The sequence below is a fragment of the Gossypium raimondii genome, chromosome 10 (assembly GCF_025698545.1).
Source record: "Gossypium raimondii isolate GPD5lz chromosome 10, ASM2569854v1, whole genome shotgun sequence".
Classification (NCBI taxonomy): Eukaryota; Viridiplantae; Streptophyta; class Magnoliopsida; order Malvales; family Malvaceae; genus Gossypium; species Gossypium raimondii.
The window spans coordinates 10,625,645-10,640,865 of record NC_068574.1 but is presented as its reverse complement, the minus strand read 5'-3'; positions in this window follow the sequence as shown (position 1 = coordinate 10,640,865).

Here is a 15,221-nt window from a genome sequence, read left to right as displayed (position 1 = left end):
AACTATTTTGGATATATTCTAAGGCTGAAAGTTTACTATTTCATAATGAATATAAATTATAATGTATTACTTCAACTACGTTTATCTAATCAATTATTTTAAATAACAATATAATTATTTCATAATTTATTATAATTTGGGCTAACAAGCGACAATAACAAATGCCGATTATAATTAAAATATCATATTACAATAAAATACTCTCTTTTTTTAAAAAAAATTCATATTCATTAATAAACCAATGTGAAAATCTCAAAACAAAGATAAAACAAAGGGAGCGCCTAAACCCAAGTTATTAAGCTTGTCCAATACACCTAATCTTAGCTCCTTATTGTATCATCCAAAGTAGACGGTTTTTCAGCATTAACAATATTAGCAATATCAAAAGGACAATCAGTACAATTGGTATAGTTCGCTCTCAATAAAGCTCTCGTTGCCAAGACATGAGCAGCCTTATTAGCGTCCCTATGAATCCAACATTACAAATAAGACTGAAATCTAAGGCAATAAAGACACAATCCTTTAGTAACAAACCTGAACCTGAGGCATCTACTTTATCAAGAAGAAAAGCTTATCAGAGTCTTTGACTATCAGTCTCCATTACAATATTATCTAAATACAAAGACTTGAGCTAGGAAAGGACATCCCGTATCGCAAGAATTTCTGACTAAAACTGATCAAGAGTGTTCTTCATGAAAACGAAAATACATCGCACAAAGTCACCTAAACCATTTTGCATAACTATTGTCCATCCCACACATATACTATCAACAAAAATGGCTCCATTAACATTACATTTAAGCTTTCCCATATTCGTCCTTGGCCAACAAGCATTCCCCGCCTCTATTGACATGTGCATGATAGTTCGAAAGTTGTGAACCAACCTCGCTTCCAACCAACATTGCATAAATTCATCCACATGTTGCACAAGTTGGCCCTCTATCATAACCTTTTGTTTCCAAACCACCATATTCCTACTATGCCAAATACCCTATAACATCCCCAAAACACACCTCCTCATGTCATCTTGTTGATTAACCAAAGTCCTATGAACAAGCTTATCAATCGACATAACATTGGTATAAAACTAAGTTCCTACCACATAACAAGTGCGAAAGCACAATGTATAAGTGTTATCCAAATCCTCATGAGCTTGATGACATCTCAGACAAAGAGGATCAATATTCGCCCCACGACTCAAAAGCTTACTAATCAAGGCACAAAACCACACAATAATTTTCATAAAATTATTTAATCTTTGGTGGCAAAACCTTATTCCAAAAGGATCGCCAAGGACCATTGACATAAAAATCTATAATGTTGGTGAACAAACGGAAAGCCACTCAATAATTCAACTTAACAAAGTAATGGCCATTAAAATTGCCACATAAAAGCATCATTCATTGAGAACCAACTCAAAGGCATACGTAGAATCCGCTCAACATCATACAGTGTAAACAGTCCTTCCACAATATCTTTATCCTACGATTCTCTAGTAAGGAGAAACAAATCACAAACATGCATGTAATCACATCCAATTAAAGGAGCAGTGTCAACAAAAAAGTTAGCATCATCATTAACCCAAGGATCATGAAAGACACTAATAGTATTTATGTTTCCAATCCACCATCTAATGCCTTCAAAAATCACCACTTTAGCCTTATGAATACTATTCCAATTAAAAGAGGGAGATGCACCCTCCACTGAATTAAGAAACCCACCAATTGGGAAATTTTTAGATTTAAAAATCCTGCACGAAAGAAACTTAGGCAAAGTAAAGAATCTCCATCCTTGCTTAGCAAGTAGTGCTAGACTAAAACAATATAGATTACAGAATCCCATCCTATCAAATTTCTTCGAAACATAAAGCATATCCTAAAACACCCTATGGGCTCTCCTCCGCCCTTCACCAAATCCACACCAAAATGAATTCATCATTTTCAACAGGTCATCACAAGAATAATGGGGAAGCAAAAAAATACTCATGTTATACACCGAACAACTTGAGCTACTATTTTAATCATCACCTCCTTTCTTGCTCTAGAAACCAACCGATTATTCCAACTCAAAATATGTTTAATCAAGCATTCCTTAATAAAAGCAAAAACTTGCTTTTGTTTTGACCAATTAAAGATAGTAGACCCAAATACTTCCCATGGTTAAGAGGTGCAGCAACTCCAAGAACGATGGAGATGATGTTGGATCTGGTGCCCTGAGTGTACTATATTCATTTGTAAACTTATAATTTTTTCGAACAGATTAGTTAATAAAACAGATTCATGGATTACATTAGTACACTTTGTATAAATTGTCCCTACATGGTTTTTGCATGCAAAGCAAAATAGAAGTAAATATTAGCTCAATGGTTGTCTAATGTTTAAACTAATACTAAGCGATATTATGTGGTCAAATCGTAATATGGAAAGACAACTTATATCAGTAGGCAAACTTAAATATGTCATTAGTCTAATAAAAAATGAACAAACCGATTGAAAGACTAATATGTTATCTATTAAGTCCAATTGGGAAGATGCTTTGTCTTGAGCATCAAAGCGGATGACTCCTAGAAGATAAAGACATAGATGTGACTGACTGGACTGATAGTACATCAGACATGACCCAAGAAGAATAGATTCTGAATTCATTTATGGATTTATTCACTTATGATGTTCATAGTGTGGCATACCTAACTCCTGAGTGGATGACGGACTATGTATGTGTGACTCGTATATTTTGATGTAAGTAAAAGCTTGAGTTTAAATAGACAAAGGAACTAAATGTTGGTGTGTAAGGTATACGACTTCTGTAGTATGTAGCGTCATTCACAATAGTGGAATTTCATAGCCCGGGACATATGTAAATGATATCCTCTCATTGGCATTACATGGTTGATGAAAAGTAAATGTGACCATGGGTCGTTTGTCTTTGTGATGAATGACTTGATTACTATTTGAATGACTTGATCAATAATGACAACTTTCAAAAACTTTCACAGTTTTATAAATTGGTACATGGGCTAGCTAAATCAAAGCTCTCATGACCTCAAATCGATAAAAATTACAAGAAAAGGACTTGATTCATTACCTAATTTTATGGTCAAATAGTCAATGGTTTGAAAACTTTCTTCAACCTTTTTCTTTCTATAGAGGACGACAAAAGAAGAGGAAGATGATATTATTCTCTTTCTTTCCACTTAACTTGATATTTATAGTTTAATTAATAGTTAACTAACTTAATAAATCATAATTAATTACCATAATCCACCTTTAATTTTATTTAGAGGATATTTTTCCATTAACTTTTACTTAATAATGGTTTATTAACCATCCTGACCCTTTTGGTTAATTGTTATTTAAGTCCCCAAGCCTTTAACCAATTAAAACTCTATAGCGATTGAACTTTTACAATTTAGTCATGAGCCTTAATTAATTATTTAAGTGACAAAAATGATGGACCAAACATCAATATTCTTTTATATCAACTCCGTAAATATTCATATGTAATACTTACGAACTCGATTTACGGAAATGAGATTCCAAAATCGTCTTTTCTTATACCAATGAAAATCAAGTTGTTATAGTCACACAGCTTGGCATAGAACTTAGACAAGGATTCATTGTCTTGCGTCCTTAGGGTCTCAAACCTTGTAGTTAGCTTCTGAATTTTAGACTGTTGCTTTATAGTATTGGCCCCTTTATGGGAAATTTATTTCAAGCTTCTTTGATGGTAGTACACTTAGAAATACGCTTGAACTTTTAAGGGTCAACTCCAAAAAAAATTGCATTAAGGTCTTTGGTGTTTGCATTTTCTAGTTTTTCTTCATCACTGGTGCAAGTTACTTCAAGCTTAAGAGTATTCACACTAGCTACATCAATTGTTGGTGGTTCCCAACTAGTCAAAATTGAACGTTAAGCTATTTCATCCATGGACTTGAGAAAACCCCTTATCCTTTCCTTCTAATAAGCATACTTTGTACCATCCAAGATAGGGGCCCTTGAGACTTATGTTCCTCTCATCTCAATAACAAATCAATGACAAGATCTCCATTCAATGTGTTAAGTGCCTAGGTCTAATATGAAATTTGATTTCATTGAATTTGCTTTTTAGATTTTCATTTTGTCACAAGTGGACAAACTTATCAACTATTATAAAATAGAAATGGACACCAAAGTTTGGTTACACGTTTGAAAACTTTCTACATCTATGAGGTCTTACCTAGAGAATAATCCTTTATAACTCACCAAGTTGCAACCTCACTCCTAAACTCAATCTAGATGACTCTCTCTACTACAACTTTACTTATGAAAGCCTAGTTGTAAACTAATCAACAAGATAGTTTACTTACAATGAATTTGCACTAGAATAAGTCCCTCACTTGAATAGAACAAGTAATCTCTTAATTTCATGTAAATACTAAAACAAGCCTACATTTAAATAAGCATAAAGTGGTATGCTTAATTACTATCCATGTGAATATCTATTTTCTCAAAAATAGCCTTCAATGTGACTAAAATTGTTGAGATTACCTTGATGTAGTCTTTTATGGGAATCAAATCTCCTTAATAGGTAAAGTAAATCATATTGAAAGTCTTCAATATTTCCTTGCTTAACTTGTGTTGTTCCACTCTTTTAGCTCAATAATATGCTATTAAAAATCCTTAAAAATGTCCAATTAAAAGCTGGAACCATTTTGATCAAAATATGTCAACCAATTATAGCAAGATATTGACCTACTAGATGCAACGTAAGTTGCAACTAAAGTTGCATCTGGGCCTTGTAACTGGAACAGATCTCATTTAGCATTTGAATGAATGTGTTTTTCAATCAAATCATTTTCACACACATACAATCGACATTTTTCTTCTTATGCAAGCATTACATTGTCCAACTTGAATGTACTAAATCTTATGACCAGCCCTTTTCAAGTAGAAGGCCCATTACATTCTAAAGTAACCATACAATTGTGAGTTGGAAGAAGAAAAGTAGGAGTCTTGAGCCTCCATCATCCTACCAGGGCAGAGATCAACTCTAGGACTAACAAAAACTTGTCGATTGGAGTAACATTATATAAACATGCATCTTATAAGCGTGGAATTATTAATGGATTTGGCTTCTTAAATTTCATGGTTTTTTAGGCATCGTAACATTTGTAGATGATTCTAAGGTTTAAGTAGGAGAGATTTAAGTTGGTATGAAAATAAAGAAATGGGAGAGATATTTATACAAAGAGAGTGAAGGTCGCCCAATTAATTTGGGTAATTTTCAAAAATAGATAACCTTACCACTCATGGCTGATTGGGTGTGGAGGTTAGAAATATAAGTCCATTTCGTACCTTGACAAGCACGAAATTCGTTGCTTTTTAGTGGATACACTAAAGAATATATTTTTCCCAATAAAAGAGTATGATACATAGTAGACAACGTAATCATCATTAATATCTGTATAATCAAAATCAGATATTGACTGTAACCCATCTTAAATGTGTCAAGTGGCACTATATGGCTTTAACACTTACCCACCCTTGCTTTTCCTTGTTTAGTAAATTTGCATAACTACCCTTTGTTTCCATACATAATTTCTAAATTTAATTATATGCACATTCGTGTTTTTTATTCGCATGATATAATAATTAACATTACAACAAGGTAATAAATTTATGTATTTAGGTATATTGACTAAAACGTAACATTTTACACATAAAAAAGGTTTCTGATCTAAGTAATTATGCAATTGAATACGTGGTAAAATTGTGTTTGAAGAGATAAAAATTCATTCAATCAAAATCCTAAAGTTTATTTATAGGTAATAAATTAGATTGTTGACTTTATCTTCCAACGTTTTCAACAATTCCACCAGTTGAATTAGGATTTGCTCCTCAACTCTATCGTGCCTCATGAAGGTTATAGGATAGGAATACCAGCGTATTTTTGTTTCCTGAAAATGTTTGGGAAGTAAATTTGATAAAATTTTCAAACAAGTCTTTGATGGCTCTTAATTTTGCTCACAAAAAATTGTCATTTGTGCTCATGAAGTCACTCATAAAATAATTTTAATATTATTAATAACCAAATTTAAAAAATAAAAAAAAAATCCTAAATTTAGGATAAATACAGACATATTTGATTGTCCGTACTTTTAGCAACGTTGGGCTCCCTTCCGAAAAACAAAGCAACACTGACTTGTTCGTGCAAGTTTAATGAATAAAATTCTCTTCTTCTCCTTTTTTCATATATTTTAATTTTATAATATTTTTTCCTAATTTTTAAAAATTTGGCTTTGTTTTTCCAACAGACTGATTTTAGTCTCACCCTTTTTCTTTAATGTTTTGTAGTTGAAGATTTTGGTTTAATGTATTTTATTTTAATTAAATAATGTGGAATATGCATATGGTAATGTGTACAGTCACATAATTACATATAAAGCACAAAAATAAAACAATGTCATCATTTTCAAGCGGAGTTAAAACGAAGAGTGAAAAAGAACAAAATAGAAGACCAATTTTGCTATTTTATAAAATATTTATTTCTAATAATTTTGGAATTTTTATATTTTAAAATTATTTTCCAACATAACATGCAAACAAAATAGTCACATTCATTATTGCCATGTGAACTACTATATTAATATCTCGTGCAATTTTTAACGAATTTTGTTCAATTTAGCTACGAAGTTGTCGAAATTAAAGGAAAAAAAGAAGAGAATGTTAATCAAATGAGCAATTTAAAAGGTATAAGGATAGATTTTGAAGGATGAGATTAAATTGGCAGTCTCTCCAATTTAAGATATTGTGAATCTTATTAATATGACATAAAGAAATTAGTTTTTCCTTTTCATTTTAATCAAATGCCAGATTTATATAATTAGCTTAGATAAGAAAAACAATCAAGCTAATATCCATTAACCTTATTATAAGTTAGTGGGAAAATGATGACAGCATTAACATAACTTTATCAATATGGTTTTATTGCTAATATAGCCTTAGTTTAATTGTCATTTAAGGCACTTGCCAATTTAAAATTAATTTCCTTTCTTTCTAATCACCAATCAATTTAGTCTCCATGTTATTTTTATTAATTGATTTAATTCAATAACACCTAATTATTTTATTATAATTATATACTAACTCAATTTAACTAATTCGGTCTAAAATTGAACTTTACGACTCCATTGAAAATCGAGTCGTTACAAGTTTGTTAAGTATGTAGGCTTAGATTATATTCTGAATAGATAGATGAAAAATTGTTATGCGTTTGGAAATATTACATGTACAGTTATGTTGTGAGATGAGTTCTATAAGGTGCTTGAATGGTTTGGATTTGTATTAATGTCGATATTATGTTGTTAATGGTTGATTTGTGCCGAATCATTAATGATGTGTTATGCATGACTATCTAGCCCATTTAAACTATACTGGATTGAGTTTGGATATAGTTGACATGCTATAGGATGTGTTGTATATCGGTGAGAGTTTTATTTTGGCACTTGTGTGCAATTTATTAGGCGCACGTGTGCAACCTTAAATATGGTACTTGTATGCACATTCTGGAGTGTTAGGAGTATATGTGTTCACACATATAGAGCCTTTGTCCTCATTGACGCTTGTGCGCAGAATGTTGTGGAGTAGTAGGGATTCCGCCCCTATGCCCTTCATTGTGTCAATATGTGGTTAATAGGGCTTCTAATTAATATAACATAAGAGTTAATATGGAACCAAAGTGGTTACTTAATGGTTTACGAATGCGACTGCTATGGAAATTTGGGAAATTGTTTATTATTGATTATGACGACATGACATGATCGTGCTTAAGTGAATGGAAAAATGAGAGCGTATATGATTAAATGCTAAAGTTACATATTTAATGTAATTAAATTGGTTAATTTATGAAAATGCACCACTAATTTTGCCATATTTATTGAATTTTGTGCAGGAATGCAATTTGGGGCTAAATAGAAGAAAAAGGAAACAATTGGGCCAAATTAAAGAAAAAAGCAAAGAAGGAGGGCCAAAGTAGAATTTTTCCAATATTAATTAGCTGAAAATTTTGTTGACTTAGTGGGGGAGATTATTTTGGGATATTTTTTTTCCTTAATTTTCTATGACTAGTTGGCTCCTAATTTAGTAAATCCTCTAGTATAAATAGAGCATGTATTGTTCATTTATTCATCAATTAAAAATATTAAGTTCTTGTCTTTCAATACATTCTCTCTTTTCTCACGTAGCATTGTTGTTTCTTTAGTTTCCTTTCCTTCAATTTTTAATTTCCAGTAGCTAATCACCAAATCAAGCCATTTGCAATTCCTTTTTCAATTTTTTTCCAAATAGTCAACCACCCCACTTTAATATATTCCAACCCCCATACTCAATCACATCACCCACATTTTCACCCATTTACCTTAATTAATTTATCAAATACCAACATGTCCCAAACCTTAGACAACTAAACCCATTTTCAGCTTTAGGCCAAAATTAGCCTCGTCAAAACCCGTGAGTTACAAACCCGAGCCATTTAACTCCTAAAATTCCAGTACTTATTACTTCTCCGGATTAAGAGTACGATTTTATCAGCTCATAAAGTCAGATCAACACTAAGTCAAAAAAGACGTCGTTTGATTTGGTGTGATTAGACGTACAGTTGGAATTCCGAAAGGAACGTTTCTAATCGATTTTCTGTGAACACATTGGCGTGCCAAGTGGAGATTGCTATTTGGTTCCGTCAAGGGAAGTAGTAACCGTATTTAAATGTCCCACGTGGTTGAGGGCATTGGTTCGAGCTAGGCTCTTCTAGAACGCAAAGCTGTCGGAGTTCTAAATCACGAACGTTTCGTGGTTGTTCAATTGGTAAGGGTTAGTTATTGGACATTCCATAACTAATTTACACAAGGAAGAGTTGGTGTCTGAGGCGTCCTTGGTAGCTATAACTAGCTTATTGGAAAAGAGGAGTTCATCCAATTTCGAGGATCGGTTCAAAGACGAGGAGAATTTGTGCCTAAAGCTGAGCTTATTCTAATTAATTTTTCTTAATATGTATTTCACTGTTTTTATTATTCTGTTTCCAACTTTTACTTTTTACGTTATTTTTCTATTTATTTTAGGTCATCAAATTTTTATCCCCCCCGAACGTCTTGGGCACGACAGCTGCCCCGACATAAATCTGGTCAAGCGAGCAACAATTTACAGTAAACCAGTCTCTGAGGGATTGACCCTACTCCCTATACTGCATGATTTGCAAACTAAGGCGTAGGTTTATATTGGTGGATTCGACACCCATTAGTTTTGGCGCCGTTGCCGGGGACTGGCAACACTTACAATTGTTCTCGAGGAGCCCAGAATTTGAATAATAGGTCGTTGAGCTAACGACGTTAAACAAAGCGCTGTTGGGAGGCAACCCAAATTTTTCCCTTTATGCAAATAAAATTTTTGGTAAAACGAAAAATGAAAATGCATGTCGAGGATCAGTTCTGTCTAAGGAAAGACTTGGTACTTAAGAATGTCCATTGTGACTCACCTCTCTTTCCTGGTGCATGTATCACGACAGTTTTACCAAATCTCGTAATCTTGGTTTTTAATAATTTATTTCTCGAGGTTATAGCTTAGCTAATAAATTCAAGAAATAAAAAATAAACCGATTAGAAACGTTCCTTTCGGAATTCCAACTGTATGTCTAACCACACTAAATCAAACGACGTCTTTTTTGACTTAATGTTGATCTGACTTTGTGAGTTGACAAAATCATACTCTTAATCTGAAGAAATAATAAGTACTGGAATTTAGGAGTTAATTTGCTCAGGTGCGTAACTCATGGGTTTTGACGAGGCTAATTTCGGCCTAAAGCTGAAATGGATACTTAATAAAAAAAAACTTGGTAATTAAAAACTTGATTAATGACTTGATTCAAGACTTGATGATAAAATGAACAAAGTAGTCCACTATTTATACTAGTGGCTTTGCTAAATTAAGAGCCAACTAGTATAGAAAATCAAGGAGTAAAATATTAAAAATCCCTACATAATCTCCCACTAAGTCAACAAAAATTTCAGCTAATTAATCTTGGAAAAATTCTGCTTTGGTCCTCCTTCTTTTCTTCTTTCTTCAATCTAGCCCAATTGTCTCCTTTTTCTTCTATTTAGCCCCAAATTGCACCCCTGCACAAAATTCAACAAAAACATGGAAAAATTAGTGGTGCACTCTCATAAATTAATCAATTTAATTACATAAAATATGTAACTTTAGCATTTAATCAGTATACTTGTATATGCAGTAATGATTTATATTTACGTAGAAATGTTTAATGGAATCTTTACTTGATAATCTTATGTTAAAAAATTTCGATTTTGTTAGCACCATTGAGTTTCATTACTCAGCATACAATTTGTTTGTTATTGTGCACAGGTTTGAAGCTTTGTCCAAAGTTTATTTGAGTGTCTATAGCATTCAAGAAGATCTCAGAATTTAGCTTCATTTGATTTGTAACAATTATTTATGTTAGAGTAGTAAATGGCATGTACCTAATTGTCTAAGATGTTTTTTATTCTAGTACTTAGTGACTTTGGTTATTAATGTGGTTATTGGGCATTTTAGTATTACTTTGACACTTATTTGGTCATTCGATTAACTTTTGATGGATTTTGATTTATAAAATACAAGATTGGCATGCAAGGTTGTTAGTTAATAATTTACTTGTCATATGATATTTTGATGCATTAAGTTATTTGTTATGAAATTTTGAGTTGGTTTTAGTATGTGTAAGTTGTGTATAAAAGTTTGGTTGCATGCTAGACTTCTTTTAGTACTTTTTAGAAGTCTAATTGCATCCCAAATTTTGTATATTTGCGCTAATATATTGAGATGCAACGAATATGTCTTGAGACATCAAAAATATTTTTGGCAACTTGGTACACTTTTGGGTAGGTCTTGAGATATGACATGTTTGTCTTGAGACATTGAGCACTTTATCTCAAGGCACAAAATATAGAATCTAAATTAAGAGAAAATAGGTCTAAGGTCTCGAGATAAGCAGTCTTGTCTCAAGACAATCTACAAATTGTCTACTGAAAGTTTGAATTAGTTACATGTATGAGGTTTAGATTGCATATCATTAATAGAAGAATGCACATTGTAATGTCATAATGTTATAATAATTATTATACATTTACAATTTAATTATATAACAATTGATATATTATATGTTCTTAAAAGTGTACATATATTATTTTTATAATATAATATGTACTAAAGATAATTATGTCACATTACAAAATAAATTCATATTGTAATATTTATTTTAATTATATAAATATTAGTTAATTTTTGTTTAAAATAATTTATTTAATTGAGTTGATCAAATAATAAAAGGGATAATCACAAATCTAGCAATTTTGATGATTCTATCCCATTGTTCAGTTAAGTTTACACATACAAAAGAATCATATTTAAGAGAATAAAATGTTAAATAGTAATATTTTCTGATAAAAATTATTTAAACATATTTAAATTTATTATATTTATTATTAAAATATTTATATGTTATGTATTAGTTTGTGTAAATTTTAATCAAGGTTAAAGGTTAATCTTGATGCCTAAAGCATAGGTTTATTTGTTAAGAGTTTTGTGTTGTTGGATGTAAAATTTAAATATTTTGGAGGACCCGAACCTGCAATCTTGGGACACATGATCAAGGATTGCAGTGCGTTCGGGAAAATTGGCGTACATATATCTTACCTGAAAATGCTATAACTGTTCTTACGACCATTCCGAACTATTTTCTACAAACATCAATGATTCCTGTTGGGGGTGTGTAAAAAGATAGCTATGAATTTTATTTAGTTGATTGGAACTCTTGATGGTGGAGGAGTCGGGTTGAGAAGACGAGCGTTTTTTTGACCCAACGGATATTAGGCGAAAATCCTAAGGGAGAAATAGGAAGTAAAGGAGGCGTTGCTGGTTCGTGTTGAGAGAGTAAATTGTTGTTTCATTTGGCGCTCGCTCTCTAAGGTATGGGCTGATATTCGTGAGTCGTGAGCACACTTTTTGGTCTATCGGAGTCGGCCAGATGTGGCTTGTGGATAGATCTTCTGATAAATTATGCCCACGTGGTACCATTGAAGAGATGAAGGTTATAAACATGACAAATGCCCAAGGCTGATTTGGAGAATGTCCTCCCATAAATTAAATACCATGAATGCCCCGACTGAAGCACTGCTTCGGGGAAATTCTTTTTTGCAGATAAGCGATTGGGATATGCAGAGTCAATCTTGGCAGCAAATTTGGAGATAAAAATCGCCTGAAAAGGCGCGGCAATTCATGTGGTTAGCCTTGCGGGGGGAAAATCCTTACTAATGGGGAGTGTTACAGAAGATATTTATCTGATAGTGAAATTTGGTGGTCTGTGCAACACTTGTTGTGAAACAGTTCATGCCTTAAGGGACTGATTTGGCTAAGGAAACTTGGTCGCTAAATAGTCCCTCATGATCGACTGTCCAGGCTCTTTCTCTACCATTACAGCCTTGGATATTGGAGAATATTACAGGTACCTTCTTGTCGAGTTTTCAGTGTGTGCCGTGGGAAACGATGTTTGGGATTGCGGCTTGGAAATTATGGAAACAAAGGAGCCTCTAATCTGATGAACGGGTGCATTTCTCGGCTTTTCAGCTTGTTAGACAGTATTAAAGCTGGGCAAAATACTACAAGGCATCTGAGGGTATCATACGGGGAAGTCCATAGAGAGAAGCCAAAGGAGGGGATAGAGTGTGTCACTAATGACCGTTGAAACCGTTGTTAAATATAAATTTTCTATGTTGTAATTGAATTATAAAGTAGTATAGAGAAGTAGTATCGATTCCAGAAGGATTCGGACTCCTAACAACGTTTTTATGTGATCATATTCTAAAGTCGTGGTAACTGTCATGCCCATGACTCGTTGCGTGCTGAACTGAAAAAAAATAAATAAAAGGGGATTTTAGTTGATAAAAAAATATAAAAATTAATAGAATGAAATAATAACAGAACGATAATTGAAAAATAAAATTTAATAATTGAAATTAATTTGGCAAATCAAATATGTAAATTCTTAGCCTCAATCTCGGTACGTCCCGAACTCGAATTGATCCTTGAAAGTAGATTTTTCCTTCCAAACAATAAATTGATTATAGCGATCAAGGACGCCTCAACCGTAACTCTTCCTTGTATAATTGGTTTCAGTACTACCTGCAAACCAACCCTTAAAGGTTATTTAACCACATAACATGCGTCCACAATTTAAGATCTCGACAGCCTTATAATCTAGAAGAGCCCAACTCGAATTAACGGTCTCAACCGCGTGAGTAGTTTAAATTCGATCTCTATCTCCCTTGATGGAATCCAATTAGCCTTTTCTAATTGGACATGCCAATTTATCCGTGGGAACTCAAATACGGCAGATGACTGACTCACTTTCCTAATTGTACGCCAAAACAACTCCCTCTCAACGTGCACTTTGAGCTAAAATTGGATTAACTTTGAGGGAAGAATGTGACTATCCTATATTCCGGAGAGATAATGAATATCATTTTGGAAGGTTTTAGTACAGATTCATTTCTCACGATTCTCAATCGGAACAATGACCGGTCTAAAACTAAATGGGGATTAGTTGAGCATGAGATTAATCATGCTTTGTTGGATTATAAAAATGAATTTTAATGTAATGATGATAGGTGAAAAAAGGAGGAGAATTTAAAAGCAATTGCACCAAAATAAGGAAAAAAAATAGCAGAGTGATTGACAAGCTAGAGATGTAAGAAATGAAAATTTGTTTTGAATTACAAGCTTTTTATACACTCTCAAAAGCTAATTTAGCATGATTTCCTCCTAAAATTATGTTTTAGCAATAAAAAACAGATATTTTTCTAATTATAAGATTTGATAAAATCTAAATCTAATGATTTTATCATCCATCAATTCTGCAACTTTTCAATTTGGCTCTTTTTCTTACTTTTGTTTCAATTAAGCCCAATTTGCTTATTTTTTGAACTTCAACATCCCAATTACATCCTGATAAAATTTAGGGTCTGTTTAATTGCCAGTAAAATATTTTCCGTAAAATGATTTCGGAAAATGTTTTACTTTTCTCAAAATGATTTATTGGAAAATATTTTCGGTGTTTGATTGAATCTGTAAAATATTTTCTACTGTTTGGCGATTTCTGAAATATTTTTGAAAAATTGTTTTACATATATTGATATATATTAATAATTTTTATATTTTAAATTATTTTTACATATATTGCAATGATTTATTTATAATAATATTCAATTATTAAGCCACAATATTAATCGTTATAAATTGAAAAAAAATTAATATCAAATAAATTATTTGTAATTGTGTTAAAAAACAAGTATTGAATAATTAAAAAAATAAGTTACTGGAAAATCGATAAATAGAAGTAATTTTCTACCAGGAATGAAGGAGGCGATAGAGAGGAGAGTACGGAAAATGTCTTACGGAAATTGAAAGGGTAAGACATTTTGCCTAAAATGTAACCTATTTTCCCTTGTTTTGGAGTTCATTTTCCAAATGGAAAATATTTTCCGCCAATCAAACGCTGGAAAAGTTGGAAATGATTTTCCGAAAAATCAATTCCTTCAATTAAACAGACCCTTAAACAAGAAATCAGAAACTTAATAACATTCTATTCAAAATTAATTTGTTATCAGCCACCAAAGAGTTGGATGACAGTCTAAGGAACTGGGTGATCGGTTTTGGAAAGAATATCGAGAAAGTCTCATTACTCCATGCAGACTGCAGAGCTGCAAGCGATCTTAGTAATAATTGATTAACTCTTTTTAGAAAACAAACCCAACAAAAGAATATATTGTATAAATAATTAATATTAATCTACTGGAATTAATATTTCAAAATTTGAATTTAAATTTCAAAAACTATTTAAAAATATAACATTATCATTTTTCAAATCTATAAATTTGATAGAAATTTGTTTAGTTATGAGTATAAAATCCTTAAAATATTTTTGGATTTGATAAATTCATATTTTATATTTTTCTAATATATGTTATATTGAGTCTCAACTAGTTTCCACTTCACTCTTACCATTTACATGATAATTGAAATCTAAATCCAAAATTTTCCACACAGAACATTAATGAAATCTTAGGGTTCAAGAGTAAGATAAAAGAAAATTCAATTTTTCTTCCAAAAAGAAGTTTTATACAGACTCATACCCTCAAC